At 31.4% G+C, this 15,806-nt stretch overlaps 1 protein-coding gene across 1 annotated transcript in view; it reads left to right on the forward strand.

The window, feature by feature from the left end:
• The first annotated feature begins 304 nt into the window (after positions 1 to 304).
• Positions 305 to 15,806, forward strand: part of LOC123714515 (connectin-like) — a 29,920-nt gene continuing 14,418 nt past the window's right edge. The window contains exon 1 of the mRNA XM_045668787.1: positions 305 to 504. The gene's annotated coding sequence lies outside the window, so the exon portion shown is untranslated. The remainder of the gene's footprint in view (positions 505 to 15,806) is intronic.

Consider the following 15,806-nt stretch of genomic DNA (forward strand, 5'->3'; position numbering starts at 1 on the left):
CAACACCTCTTCAATAATAACAGGAAAAAATACATTACTTCCATTCATAGTATTGTGGTAACAAAAAGCGCTGGAATATTAATAAGGTAAAAATAAATACATTTTTCTCACATGACCTCCCACAAACTCTAATGCCGAAAAAATTGCCACATAAGGCAAAATAATCATCATTTAGCAATACACACACTATGGTATTAAGCATGAAATTTAAATTATACAATTAAATATTAAAGCGACACGCGAGGAGCAGCCGTGTGAGGTCTTCGTAAAGTTTTGCCACGGACTTCAGTCGTAGCGATAACGTCGTAGCGGGCAAACGTGTGATCTACTCTTGTTTTTCTTGGGATTGCGCGCGAAACACTACGATATCATGTAATTTTTTTTATTTGTGCTTGCATATGTCCTCTATGGTTTATTAGCACAAAATATCCAAGGAGGTTGAATATGTAAAACTGTTCCGTGAACTTTTTAAAATTCTCAGTGACGTGTCCCGATTTTAAATTGGTACGTATGAGTTCTTCAATAATCTAGAACATTTAGAATATGTATTTATCATGTTAGGATTTTTGGCAGTGAATTGAATCATTTTATTTAAAATAATTTTAATAATTTAATAATAAAACTTTTTAAGTATCCCTAATATTTCTATTTAAGTAATGAAAATGCATTTATTTATATTCGATATATCAGATCAATGTTCAAAATATATGCTATCGTATCGTATGCCTATCGTTACCTCTACAGCCTATCGTTACCTCCACAGTCTATAGTATTAATACTCGAAGGTTAAATCTTTGTACATTTTTAATACGGACAGATACAAAATTAGACACATTATGAAAATTTTGTGAGTAAATTATTAAATATATTAAAATAATCATTGCAAACACTACTTCAATGACACATTGACATTTACCTTTCTCATTCGGTAGACTGTATATTTAATCGACTTTAATTATAGAGGTATAGATTGTCTGTCCTAATGAAATTTCGAATTTAGAACTCTAGGCGATTTCTAGTATATTTAAATGTGTATAACCTTTAAAAATTACGTAATTTATTCAGGGTTGCCCACTCGAAGCGTAGATAAAATATCAGAGTTTCCAATTTAATAAGCCGAGGTATAAATATTAAAGGCCACACAAAATTTACGAGACAAGTTAAGTAAAAAGTTTAATATCTCTTTTGATAGTAAAAAATTCACCCCTCGGGCAGCTTTAGGGATGTATCGAGAAAAGTTTTTATTGACGATACTTACCTAACCTCAATCTTAAAGTTTTTTTGTGTTTAAATTATAAATCACTTTTAAAACCGCAACAGATTTATTTTATAGTTGGAAATTATCTTAAGATAAACTAGTATTTAAAATACATTAGTTAAGTTTAGTAATTTGTGAGTTCTAAGTCTCTTTGTAAGTAAGCACATATGTACACTTATAAACAAACCCTAAGCCTGGTTTCAGAATTCAATTATACGGTTAATCAAGAAATAATTATTCATTTGCCCATACTAGCAAGTATTGAAAAAAATTTAGTACAGCTGTAAACGACAACCACTCAGGGTTGAAACCATAATTGCTATTCCATAATATATTTTTTCTACATGACTATATTTTAGACTATTTTTTAGAAGACAAGCCTTAGCAAAAGTTACATCAATCAATGGAAATAATTAGCCGCAAATTCTCAAGTTTCTAACTCCAGCGGTTTAGCGTGAACCAAAACAAAAATTTCAGATATGCGACATAAACATTTTAACTAAATACGCATTACGAATTGTAATATTCAAGTTGAAGATTGTTTGTAATAGCTCGGAAGCGATAACGCTGCCAGTTTCCCTCCTTTTAATTTCATTTCTCTTATAAACAATGCTTTGAATTGGAAGCAGTATGGGTCATAATTAAAAAAACTTATTTTCTATATCACCTGGAAAGCCCACACGTTACATTTTATGTAAATTGGTGACTATTATAGGATATTAATTGATACCAACGCGGCAGAGAGCGGCCAGGAGAGCCTATTTCGTAGTTAAATTTCATCACCGTTTCTACGATTCTACGAAATTTTATTCTTGTTGAGCTCCTTCCTGTCATTCTCTATATACATTTTTTTTCGATTCGTTAAGCAATTTTTTATTTTTATTGTTTGTTACTCCAGCAGATATTATTACATTTATGTTATGAATAGAGAATCAAATTTGGTGTTCAAATAAAATTTAAAACACGATTCGAATAAGCTTTCTTCATAAATAATGTGTACGCCCATTGTAAATCAAATTGTGCGTTTTTAAAGTATAAATGTATTTTGATAAACACGTACATTAACATAAAATATTGTAGTACCTATATGTATATATATATAAATTAATCACTATTTCGCTTGGTCACGGCATCACGCGTGAATGGCTGGACCGATATTGCTAATTCGTTTTTTGTTGTGTTTGTATTGTCAGGAAAAGGTTCGAAAGAAAAAATTGAAAGAAAGAAAAATAAGAAAATAGCACGGAAAATTAGAAAATTTAAGAATACTTAACAATATTAAGTAATCATAACATTGGCATAATATATATGCAAATGCGAAGCAAATGCTTCTATCGAAGTTTTATATTGGTAAAATACATATAAAATAAATTACAGCCCCTAATTGTTTGTGGCATTCATCTTGAAAATCCATGTTTTTACATGGCCAGTTATATGTCGGAATACCAACAAAACTATTTATATACCAGAAAAACAAACAAAGAATGTTGTTTATCATAAAACAAGTTAGTTATACCAATTCGAAATCAATATATGAATATTTAAGTAATCAAGTTAAGACAGGACAACGTCTGCCGGGTCCGCTACTATAACTATATATGGGTTAAATATAACGATAACTGCGGTTTAACAAAAATATTTTTATACATTCATACTAATTTACTGATTTTATGATAGCGATGTTGTTTTTTTATTCCATCTCATTTTTACATAAAATATATTTGGTCTTTTAGTTTGGTTTACGCTTTAAGTCGAAAAAATATTGTGATATTTGAACTACAATGTTTAAAACTTCAATTGATTTATTTTTAATTACACCAAGCTCTTCTAATTACCCATTAAATTCCCCACGATGGCCCACTATGGTCACGCAACTAAAACCTATGTCACAAAACACACCTTTAATAATATTCTTGAGTAAGTCACATTTGACGTCCACCAACTTTCACCCCAAAGGTTTCACCCCATTTAACCTAATATGAACCATAATAAGCATGCACTTTGACACGCTATCTTAAATTTCGTTTCATTTAATTAAATATTGGGATTATTAATTTTGTTGCAAGCCACAATGTTTGTATTAAAAGTATCGGTGGATATATGATATTTAATTTGTATTTAGATAAGCAATTGCATTACGTTTTCTATTAATATATGTACATATTTTCACCGATTTGAGAACAATCAAATCAAAGGGATATCGTTTTGGTTTGTGATATTATTGGAATTCAGTAATAGCTTCTTAGCTGACAAGCAGTCAGTTTCGTAAGTGTTTATGTGTATGTCTGCAGATAATTTTTCCGAAATATTTTAAACATGTAAACCATGTATATTCGATTTTTTCTGACTTAGGGAACAGTCCAAGTTTCATAAAAATCAGTTAAGTAGTTGTTCCATACGCGTTAACTATTTTATATATTAAAATTTCTTAATTACGTTTATTCATTATATTCATGTCGCATGTATAAGTGTGTAAGTGTGTTATATAAAACACGAATACTTCATATACCCTGCCCAAGTGCGAAACGAAATAGCAGGAATAAAATTCAATCTTTTAGTATTAATATTCTGGAGATTTGAATGGTAAAACTTGGTACACCCACATACCACAATAAACTCTGTTGAAAAGAGAATAATAACAATTTAAAAATTAGGTTATAAATATTTTCTCTTGGGGTTATCACGTCGCGATAGTCATTTATTGAGTACCTAATCAAAATACGTGTAAATGACGATTAAAATTGTATGTTCATTTATTTACGCTAAAATGGTTTAGTTCATTTGGGAGATCCGTGCAATACGTAGCACTACAACAAACTAATCTTACTTTTCCACTAAGAAAAATATAAGAGGAATATAAAAATAGTCTAGTACTTATTAGATTAGGATAACTTATTATTACTAACATATCATGCATTTATTAGACAGATATATTTATTTCTTCTCTATACTACTATTGTGCCCGTGCTTAGTAATTTAATAAAGAATCAGTCCCCTTGCATTGGCGCTGTATTCGATTTTTAATTTGGATTTTGGATGTATTAAATGTCGTCAACTGATTGTTATGGGTTATTATTTTAAAGTAATACAAAATTAGCCCACGATATTTATACAATTAGTTAGCTGGTAGAAATTGGATGACGATGGCACAAAATAAACTGGGGTGGAAAAGGTTGGAGGAGACCTTCTTCCGGACAGGGGCCACATCTTAGTAAAACTATAAATTTATCTTTTTTTATCAAATGTATATCAAAGATGTGGAATAAAGGCTTATTATTATTATTTATACAATGAATCATAATCAGCTTATGTAGTTAATACAACAAGTAAATTTACTAAACTAAATCTTATAATTAACTTCAATAAATGTGGTGGGCGCCAGGAGGATTTTGGTTTATTCTTACGTAACCTATTTTTATGTGGTAACTTTTACTCATTAAACAAATTTTTATTTTATTATTCTATTGGACACCTAATGGACCTTGAGGTCATTTCCCAAAGGTAAAAAAAATATTTCAAATAGCTTCACAATAAAGTAAAACAAAACCCTAAAATAATAATTAAAGAAAACATCACAAAGTTATAAAAAAAACTAAAAATTTCATATTTCATGGAACAATTTATAACTCCGTGTCTATAATTTTGTTCCTACCCTCTACCAATTATATTTAATCAACATAAGCCATATATTTCCCTTAATTAAAAGTTATAAATAATTTATCATTCCATTATTATAAAAAAATAATGTAAGTAGGCTAATAATTCATGGTAGTCATTACTTCAATCGTTTACATTCCCATAATGCACACCGTTAAAAAAACTTAACAACCGTACACTTATAGTTTTATGAGTGAAAATCATAGTCGCGGAAAGTGTATTAAAAAGCCTTTTTGCCTTGTGAAAGTCATTACGAACCAAATCAAAGTGCATGAATAATATATATGGTAAATTCATATCAATTACCATTCATACATCCAAGAACTAGAAGTCGTTTGGGAAGTTAATCAATTATTCGTTGACACCTTACACGAAGTTGCCTTTCACATTGAATGTTCTGTAATTGTATGTATGTATAAATAGGTATGGTGTACAATTAACTCTATTGGATATAAGGAAGGCTAAGACGATCATCCCCTTTGTTGATTGATTTTTGCAATGCCGGTCCTTCCTTACATCCATTCATTCGGTCAAAGCCTCTAATTCAATGTTATTTTTTAATTATGTTGTTATGGGAGAGCTAGACACCCTGTCTCTGTTATTTTTCTTTAAAAGGTTTACAAATCTTACACATTTTAATGATTATCTTATAAATAAACACTCTAATTTTTTATTAATTTTATTTTGGATGAATGATTTCCATAATTTTACATAATGTTGCATATGTGAATAATTTTATTAATTTGTATATTATATTTATATTCCATAGCATATTACACGATATACACAGTTATATTGTATAACCGAAACAAATCGGCATTATTCAAATATTTAACATATTATCCATGTGTAGTGTGATAGATACAGGTACCTATCTGAAACCTACCCGTAATTCGCTGTTTTTCTGTTTTTTTTTCTACTTTACAGAAAATTTCTGGTATTTATATTGTAACTTAAATTTTCATATATTAATAAAAATTCATATATTTTAGATGGAAGAGTTTGTAAAATATGCCGTAGATTTAGTACTGTGTATGATTTGGTGAACTTTAATAAATAAATAAATAGACACTTTTATGGGAGTCATAAAGTCATAAAATTTATGAGGGCGCGTACTCAAAAGTTGAAAATAACCTAATAATAATACCATTAATACCTTCATCCGGTTATTTTTATGCAAGTTAATCTTCCTAACAATAATTTAGCTAGAATTGAATTCCCAATGCAGAATAACTATTCTATTGTTAGCTAAATTGGATTTGAATGACACCGTCACTTCGTAGCACACTTTACACTTATCTCCGAAAGAAATGGATTTAAATACGTGAAACATATATAGAAAGGCGATATATTTTTGTATTATAGACAGTATTAATTACGAAATGTTTTTTAGAACACGGGTATATAGAAACATTAACGTTAACACTTGCATTTATAAAAACTCTGAAACACACACACACATTTACAATTTTTAGTAAGTAAAATAAGTAGTTCATCAGACCTAAAAAAAAAGATTTTCGCTGGTTTCGTTGGATGAAGATGGAAGATCGTTTGAATAACAGATGTGGTTTAAACCTTTTACTTTAGGTTATAAAACACAACCTTTAGGTATTGGCTTATTATTTCTTAATCATTTGTTTAATAGGCAAGTGGATTAACTGCCTTCTTTGCCTGACAAACGCTGTCGATTTTGAATAAATGCACATATAGAAAGGTTGAGAGGCGCTCGCTCATAAAATTAGAAACTAGGATGCTCTCACAATAATGTATTTTATATAGTACTGAAATAACAATAAATTTAATGACAATTAAAAAGAGTTAGTGTTCAAAGCACGCAAGCTGCATTGTTAGTTTTAAACAACAATTTAATCATTCTAAAATTGTCATAATTAAAAGTGATTCAGACCGGCTAAAGCGTCATTTAAACGTTTTAACTCCACTTTCAATAATGGCAAATTTAGATAGAAAATACTTTTTTGCCGGATTGAAGCTATGTATTATTATAATTATATTACACAATTTTAAAATTTTGCGATGTTTCGCGTGCTTTACGGCGTGCGTGGTCACGGTGACTGAAAAAAGTAACTACTATATACTAAAGTATCAATGCGGTAGAGAAAGTTGTATTATCTGTATTTATATCCCCGGAGTTGGTATCGACTAAAATATGACGGGTTTTTGCAGAAATGACTCACAGTGTCCTCGATTTTCGCGGATTGTTTGTCTTGGGGTTTTAATTTGGATATTATTGGTTCCCAGGTGTTTGATAATTTTAGGCCGTCTTCTCTATTGAAATTGGGGTGTTTTTTTTATTTCAATGGCTTCGCGTACCAATCTTGGGAAGAATCTTTTTTATTTCGCAAGTACTTTCGGTTGGTACTTGGCGTATTATGATTAGGCCTATCTAGTGTCTATTCACAGACTGCTGATGTTAACAAAAGACAATACAATGGCAAATTGTTTTCTAAATCACCATGAATAAGAATTTTCTACAATTATCGCTAATGTATTTGTTTATTTAGATATTTTTTAACTAACTTCAAAGAAATAGGTTATACATATAACCTGTATGCAAGGGAATTGTTTAATATTGTTTGGTTGTTCGAGCCTTAATAGACCCTCAAGTACAAGAGAGGAGAAACGAATCCAGAATTAAATTGAGTATATTTCAGCAATATGGTACAGTAGAGGTTTTCGAAGGGTCATGTATCTAAATAAAGGCTATTATAATGTTGCCAGGTAATAAAATACACTTTATTTTATTAAATTTTATTTAAAAAATGAAATAAATCAATGGCGCTACAACCTTCTTAGGTCTGGGCCTCAGATTTCTGTATCTGTTTCATGATCATTTGTTAATCTAATAGGCAAGTAGGTGATCAACCTTCTGTGCCTAACACACGCCGTCGAATGTTTGGGTCTTCTTCGCCGTTCGAGCGAATGTTAATGCGCACATAGAAAGAAAGTCCATTGGTGCACAGACGGCTCGAACTTACGACCTCAGGGATGAGAGTCGCACCCTGATGCCACTAGGCCAACACCGCTTCAATTTTATTTACCTTCCTTATTATAATATACCTAGTCCAGCTTCAAATTATGTTCAGTTTTAGAGGACAAGCCTGCTCTTAACAACACGGCGATACCATTCTCATGAATTTTGGAGCAAGCAGTGACGAAATATCCCCTGGAAACAGTACGTAAAATCCATAGATTCGTGGTCAAACAGATAAAAGGCATGTATTAAAGCCAAAGGTGGCCATCTCGAATGGAATATTCTTTTACTTTTTGCTGAGACTTTAATAATTATGTAGGTATAAATTATAATAGTAATACATTACGTCATTAAAAAATGCGTTCTTATTTGTAACAGAACTTATAGCCAGACTATTTACTTATTGTGGTATGGTGATATGACAACAACATGCCTTCGATTAAATTTTTTATAATTTTTTCTAACATATACCATTTATTTAATTAAACAACATAAAATCAATACAACATCAACAACAATACAGAAACGTTCTAAAGCTAAATTTTCACTTAAAAGCGATCTATAAATCATGTTTTGTATGTAAACAGGTTACAAAGCTTTTATTCGCTTAATAAATGACTTTCATAGCACTCGAGGCATTGAAAGTTGTGAGTCTTGTAAATTAATTCTAGTTAGGCGACAGGTAAGGCTAATCACCAGCTCGCCTGACCTCGCAGGTAGTTGATTAAAATTTCATTTAAAATTGTGTTTTCTAATAATTAATTAATAAAAATGTTGAGCAAAGAATTATGAAATGGTAATTTAGGGCTTATGTCGATAGATGATATTCATTAATATATTAAACAAAGTGCCCGATAGACTCCGAGACTAGTAAGTCGCCGTTATAAAACATTAGGGTCTCGCAATGTGCTCGTCTGCCGAGCGCCGCATTTTTCTTACATTTTATTGTATGCTTGCTAGATTTCTATTTTTATCATAATAATTACGGTTGGTATTCACTTGGCTTATCTAAAGAAATTTATTTGTATCAAATGAATGATTGTAGAATATGATTCTGAATAAAAAGTCTCTTAACTTAATTAATTATAAAAGCAAAATATTTCCAACGAGCTGGTAAAGACTAATTTCTACCTACTCTACTTCTGTGAACCGCTAATAAATTATATTAGTAGAGACAAAAAAAATATGCTTTGTCGCGGTAGTTTATAGTTATTTGTTTTTGGATTTTTTTAATTAAAAATATTATCATCAAACTTTAGAATCGCTTTTGAGGTGCTTGAGGTTTTTTTTAAATCAATTTATTGTTTCATTCTGCAAAAGAAGGATTATAATCTTTAGTTATTTAGTATTAGTTAGCCGTCAAAAGATAATCTTTTATGAAGCAAATAAACAAAGGATTCTCTTACCAAATAATATTGAAAACCTACGCCTGATTAGGAAGAAATCTTGATTTATTATATATTTCAGTCCGTTTTTCATATATATAGCATAAAAAGATTCAATCTCCTTACCTCTAAATAAGTTTATCGTGGAATTCAAACTAATTCTCTTCAAATCGTCGATTTGTAAGGCTTTGTTCTTGATAACTTCTAAAAGATCTATTGACAATTTATCCATTTTAATTAAATTCAATGTAAAATTGTTCAGCTGTTACACATAAAAATATTATCCCCCTTTTGGTTTACCAAAACGAAGATTAATATATATATTAATTAGATATTAATGATTAATAGATATTAATGAGTAAAACAATTCTTGCCATTTGTAGTTCTTAGAACATTCTTTTAAAACATTGAATTGTTATCATCCATTTAACAGCGTGAAGTTCTCATTCGAATTTATATCGTGTTGTCAAATTGCGGCTACAAATTTAGCCAGCAATTATAGTATAGATTCACAAATTATAGCAATTTTGCGTATCCGACGAGACGATGAAATTCCGAATTCAAACCGCTTATTCATCGAAATCGTTAAATCGACACATCAATTTATTACAACCACCAAATACAATTCGCAATACGTTTACTAATGAAGCCATTGTACCAATCGTTTTTACACAGCAATTAACTTCGAATCTCAATGTGGTCTGTGTAATCACTCGGCACTGCACTTGTACTGCTTGACACTTGATTTGGTAGGAGCTATTAGCGTATCGATGTAGTCGATTCTAGTTCGAGTACTCTTGACTCGATTAGTGACGTACAGCTATTGATTTTTATAATTGTACCTTTAAAATACTTGATGTACTCGTGGGTGTTTAGAGCTGTGTGGCCTAGTGGCTTCTGCTGCTGAACTACTTGCCTATTAGATTGACAAATTATCAACAACAGATACAGAAATAAAAAGGCGCCACTGTTTTTTTTATAATTTTCGTTTATTTTAGATATTATCTATACGTGTACTATAATTACATTACTGCATTCAAAGTTCTCAATATTGAATATAAATTATACAGTTCTAATAACCCTATGTATAAGACGAAATCGAAATGTTGATATCAATCCCGAAATATCTACAGAATGGATTTGATTATAGCACAAGGGTAGCGTAAATACACAATCTATACTAACGACCTATATGACATCGGTCAGTATTAATTACTAACTCCATTCGGTCACCCTAGCACCTATAGCCTCCTATAATTATCCTCAACTTGGCATTTAAATATAGTGACGAGGCGGGAAAAATTCAACTTTGACATAATTCATATGTAATTAATACAACTTTGTGGGGCGGAATATTTCACATAACATACTAAATTTACATCAAATTAATTAAAATATGTTTTAGTTTATTTAAACCTTAAATACGTAAGAAGTATTTCATATAGCTTTATAGACTACTACTAACGATTTTTGTTTACAGTGACCTCCTATTTACATAAGCGTATGAACTATTAAGGATATGTTACAGACATTAAACAAGGGAGTGGGGGAAAGTTTGTGCATCGTACACAGCGCGGGACACAAACGTCAACTGATTTGCCAATCACGCGATCGACACGTCACTCTCCCGCCGCCCCCCTCCCAGTGATAACTAAAAATAGCTTCTGCGCAGGCAAGGACATTTGTTCAAGATGTTTGCCGGTATCTGTACATTCAATTTCCATTAGGAATATCTTGTGTTAGCGAAATAACGATTAACCACTTTTAGTATCAAGCTGTGTAAAGAGTTAGATCATATCGGGGTGTTTCTCTTGACAAAGCTATCGTAAATACTAATCTGAGACATAACACTATTTTTAAACACAAAAGGCACTTAGAATATAATTGCAACGGAGTGGTTTCTAATTATGGTCTATTTTGAAAATCATTTTCATATTAAACAATTAAAGTCTTCGACAATTTGAGGCCAAACACAAAATTGCTTTTAAAACTCCATTGCGTCCAATGTAATCTTTAAACTTATAACACAAAAAGCCTTTCCATGTATGAATATTGAATAGAACTTAATATTGAATGTTAGAAAGCACGCTTTTTCCATTTCAGCCGTAAAGATAACGCCCGTCTAAATAAATATTGTGTGAAAGTTAAACTGTATACGCGACGTATCGTCCACTGTTTTTGTACAAAAACTGTACTGCCAGTAGCTGGGACAGTGCTGTTTGTGGAAAATGTTATGTATGAAATCTTCTTTAACATTTATTTATTACACTACAACAATTAATTCCCAGTTCAATATGATATAAACATTTGCCTATGTTTTGTTGCATCGGTAAGTAAATATTTTTGGGTCTAGAATACGTTATTTTACGTTATGATTTTCGTTATCAATTCTTTGTTTTTGAAGTGAAACTTCTTTAGAATCGTTGTGATTTCAAACCGGATGCAACGAAAAAACGACAGGTAAGAGACACAAATACAAAAATGTGTAGGATGAAGCCAGGGGAAAGAATGAGACAGAAATATACATACAATTTGTATATTATCGGTCTCTCCTCTTTGTGCCATACTTCGTAGCGTCCCCACTCCCGTCTTCTAAGCATAGTCGCCTGTAATTTGTGAGCCAGAGCGAGAGAGCAGATGTCAGTGTGTATGTATATTGCACACTGTTTAATACGTGCTTGTATTTGAGCATTTAACGTGTGTAGTGCATGTGAAAACTACGTGAGCTTACTGTACACTGTATGCGGCTGCGTATTACAGCGTTTTAGTAAGATAGCGTGGTGTGTTATTATTTAACTGTTTGTGAGTATTTTTTTCTAATAGGCAATGATCAGGCTTCTGTACTAATAGACAATTAAAGAAACACATAAAAAAACCTTAGATTCCTTGACTATTGAAAGCGATTGGAAGTGAAACTTATTTATCGGCGTTGGAAAAAAATTACCGTCTCATTTTTGAGTTACGCGTCACATATTTCCGTTACGTACTATCTTTTTCGTGTCCCTACCACGGTTGATTCATTAATAACAAAAATATATAATAACGATAACAACGATAGTAATAATTGTATTACAATTAATGAAATTCTGTAATAATCTTAGTAGTGATAAGGTAAAATGAGATAATTGTATTATTTGTATTCATGTCTATGATAATGAAAGCCTTTTGTTAAACTTTATCTAATTTAACTTTATTTAACCAATGTATATAAAGTTGCATATATTGGATCATTTTTCGAAAAATAAGGTCATAAAGACGTTTCACTTCTTACGTGTGTACACTAGTACACGCACACATTCTTTTTTTTTTCTTCGCAGCATAGAGGCCTTATTTACATAAATTTTACAATATTTTAAGTAACTAGTCGTTACAATTTTATTCATCTAAACTTTGACATTATGACTTTAGACATCGTCCTTGCATACAGTTCTTATTTTCATACATTGATTCCAATACTCATTTCCGTAACTGTCTAAAAATACAGAAATTTGCAAATAAGGGAAAGTCTGCTAATACAGAGGCAATAATTGTTCTATAAAGTATGACCTTCATGAACTTTAAACGATATATTTAATGAGAACTACAAAATCCATGAATGCTTCCCAAACATCGTGCATCTAACGTCCTTCGATTTCCAAGTAAATGTACTTATGAAGAGAAAAATACTCTATTAGAATACTTATAGTTCATATTTAACGTTCGAAGACACTAAATAAATTCAAGGAATCAAAAAAGTTACCCTTATATATTTTGTTCACCGATGATACAAAAGAAAACGGAAATTCCCTTGTGAGTAAACTGAATAGTTTTATCTTAAAGAATATCTCTTTCCCTTACATCATGATGATATTTGCCGAAAATATGATATAGGAAACCATCAGTCAGTGGAGATGACACTTTAATAATCGTTTTGAAAATTTTCCAGTATCTCATATAAATATCTAAATGAGTTTTTCATATAGGAAGTTTTGTTTATAGTTAACAGTGCTTGTATTGGCTAGACTTAGTGGTAACGCATACGATTCCCGAACCTCATTGTTTGAAACCCGGTTGTGCATTGGTTTTCGTGCAAGCATCTCGTTTGTCATTCCGATCTACGTTAAAAACGATACTGAGAGGGACTTTTAGAGTAAGTTCAGGATATCGTAACCCGGTACCACAACGAAGATGTTATTTGTCATAAGAGCTGCATAATTAAGCTTCTGTTGAAAGCTTTTAATCAAAATTATAGATCACAGCAATCTCGCGTACCAAATAATGCGTTATGGTTACACTACAGTAATGGGATCAAACTAATGCCAGCAATGAATAAGAGACAGATTTATTCTACGTTAAGTACTTGTTATCTGAACTTACTTTAAAATAAACTGTTTTTACTCTATATGTTCATATTGAATCCACTGCCCATGAGAATCCGATCGTCGCGTCATATGAACCTAAAGCCTTTCTCAATAAATTGACTGTAAGCTTTTTCCAATATGATCATATTTACGATATGTTGATGATCTTTCCGAGTATTGTCGCATACGCTAAGTGACTTTTCAAATTATGATATTTATTTATAGTTTCTAAAACGATGTTTTTCCATTTTTTATTCTCGCATCTATGTAGCACATTTACGGACTCAAACCAATTTTGGCATTCGTGTGTAGTATATGGTCATCTGCATACATTTCCTCACAGTCTAGCCTCGTATTGAAGATAGATTGCTTTAAATGTTTTTCGCGAAGGGGATTTTTGTCGACTTATAATTATTATGCTCTGGTTTCATTGATTTGAACGACTGCTGTGGGGGAATATTTGGACGTAGATACACATTTTCCGTCTTCATCTTTATTATCTCTTTATTAAATTTAGATTGTTCATTATACAAGTGTTTATTGTTTGCACATTTAAGAAAATACATTGTGTAATACGAACTCTTTCGTATGTATAAAATCTTTAAAAGAATTTAAAATGTAAGTATAGCAGCTAGCTGCATAAATGTTCCCAGCCTGTATTCTTACAAGCTTTTTGTTGGCTGTTTCCGAAACTTTACTGCACCCGTCACGTTGTTGACACGGAACTTTCTACACAAATTAATGTCTTTGTTGAGGAGTATAATGGCATCGTGGCTAGAGGTTTGAATTTTTGTTCATTTTCTTCGCTTTTCTTAAAAATATTCTAGACTTACATTGATTTGACAATGAATATTCAGGTAAATGCATTCATATTTGAATCGTATTATATTATTTTACGTCCATAATAATTAACAATATTATTAACCTAAGTAACATAGTAACAATAATAATAAAAAAATTTAATGAATTTAAAACGTTTGGTCCCTGTGGCAGTGTACCTTTAAAGCTGACAGCATTTCCTCACTGTATTGCAATACTTATTCGTTCTTTTTACGTGATTTTGGCATTATTTATATCCTTGTATTTAAAATTAATTAAAATAAAAGCCAAAATACGTTCGTGCCAACGTGCGATAGAAAGGAGTATTCTCGGAATAAAATTACGCGACAAACATAGAAGTGAAAATATTCGCAGAAAAACCAATATTATTGATGCTGAGCAATATGCCCTTAAACTTAAATGGAGATGGGCAGGCCACGTAGCCCGTTGTACAGACGACAGATGGTCTGGAACAGTAACAGAATGGAAGGGTCCGAAAGGAAACAGAAAGAAAGGAAGACCAATGGAGCGATGGGCCGACGGGATCGAGAGGGTAGCTGGCAGAGATTGGATGACGATGGCGAAAAATAAAGTAGGGTGGAAAAAGTTGGAGGAGGCCTTCTCCCGGACAGGGGCCGCATCTTAGAAAAACTAAAATTTTTCTTTTTATTTCAATCAAATGTATGTCAAAGATGTGGAATGAAGGCTTATTATTATTATTATTATTATTAAAATTAATTACGATTCTTCAATGTATATTTATTTTAAATGTTCATCGGTCAGCTATCTCCCAATTCTATTGTTAAACACAGTACTAATTGTTATTGTTTCTGTTAGAATATTAAAAAATATATAAATATATATAATACTAAGACTAAAATATTAGCTCGTGTATGGCTTAGACAAATACTTGAGCTTTCTTGTACTTTACAGTATAAGTGTTTAATATTTATGATAAAGCGTTTGAAGTGTGAAAAATCGCGTGGAAAACATCGTTTATTTTGTTTCTTTCGTCCAATTTATTTATATAATAGGAAGCAAACGGGCAGGACACACCTGATGTTAAGTGAAACCGCTGCCCATGGACACTTACATTGCCAGAAGGCTCACAAGTGAGTTGCCTGCCTTTCAAGAATTGGTACGCTCTTTTCTTAAAGGAATTTAACCGATAGACTTTGGATTCAGATTATTATATTTATTTCGTTATATTTTTTTTTTCTAACAGGGAAGTCATCAGCTTTTTGTATTCATGCCCTCGACTTTTGGGTCTAAGACATTTCGGTTACTTCACTTAGTTAAAAGCCACCGCTCAAGCAAATAAGGCAATTTATTATGATGTTAGTAAGAACGGTCAT

This window comes from Pieris brassicae, chromosome 9 (genome assembly GCF_905147105.1).
Source record: "Pieris brassicae chromosome 9, ilPieBrab1.1, whole genome shotgun sequence".
NCBI classification, from domain to species: Eukaryota; Metazoa; Arthropoda; class Insecta; order Lepidoptera; family Pieridae; genus Pieris; species Pieris brassicae.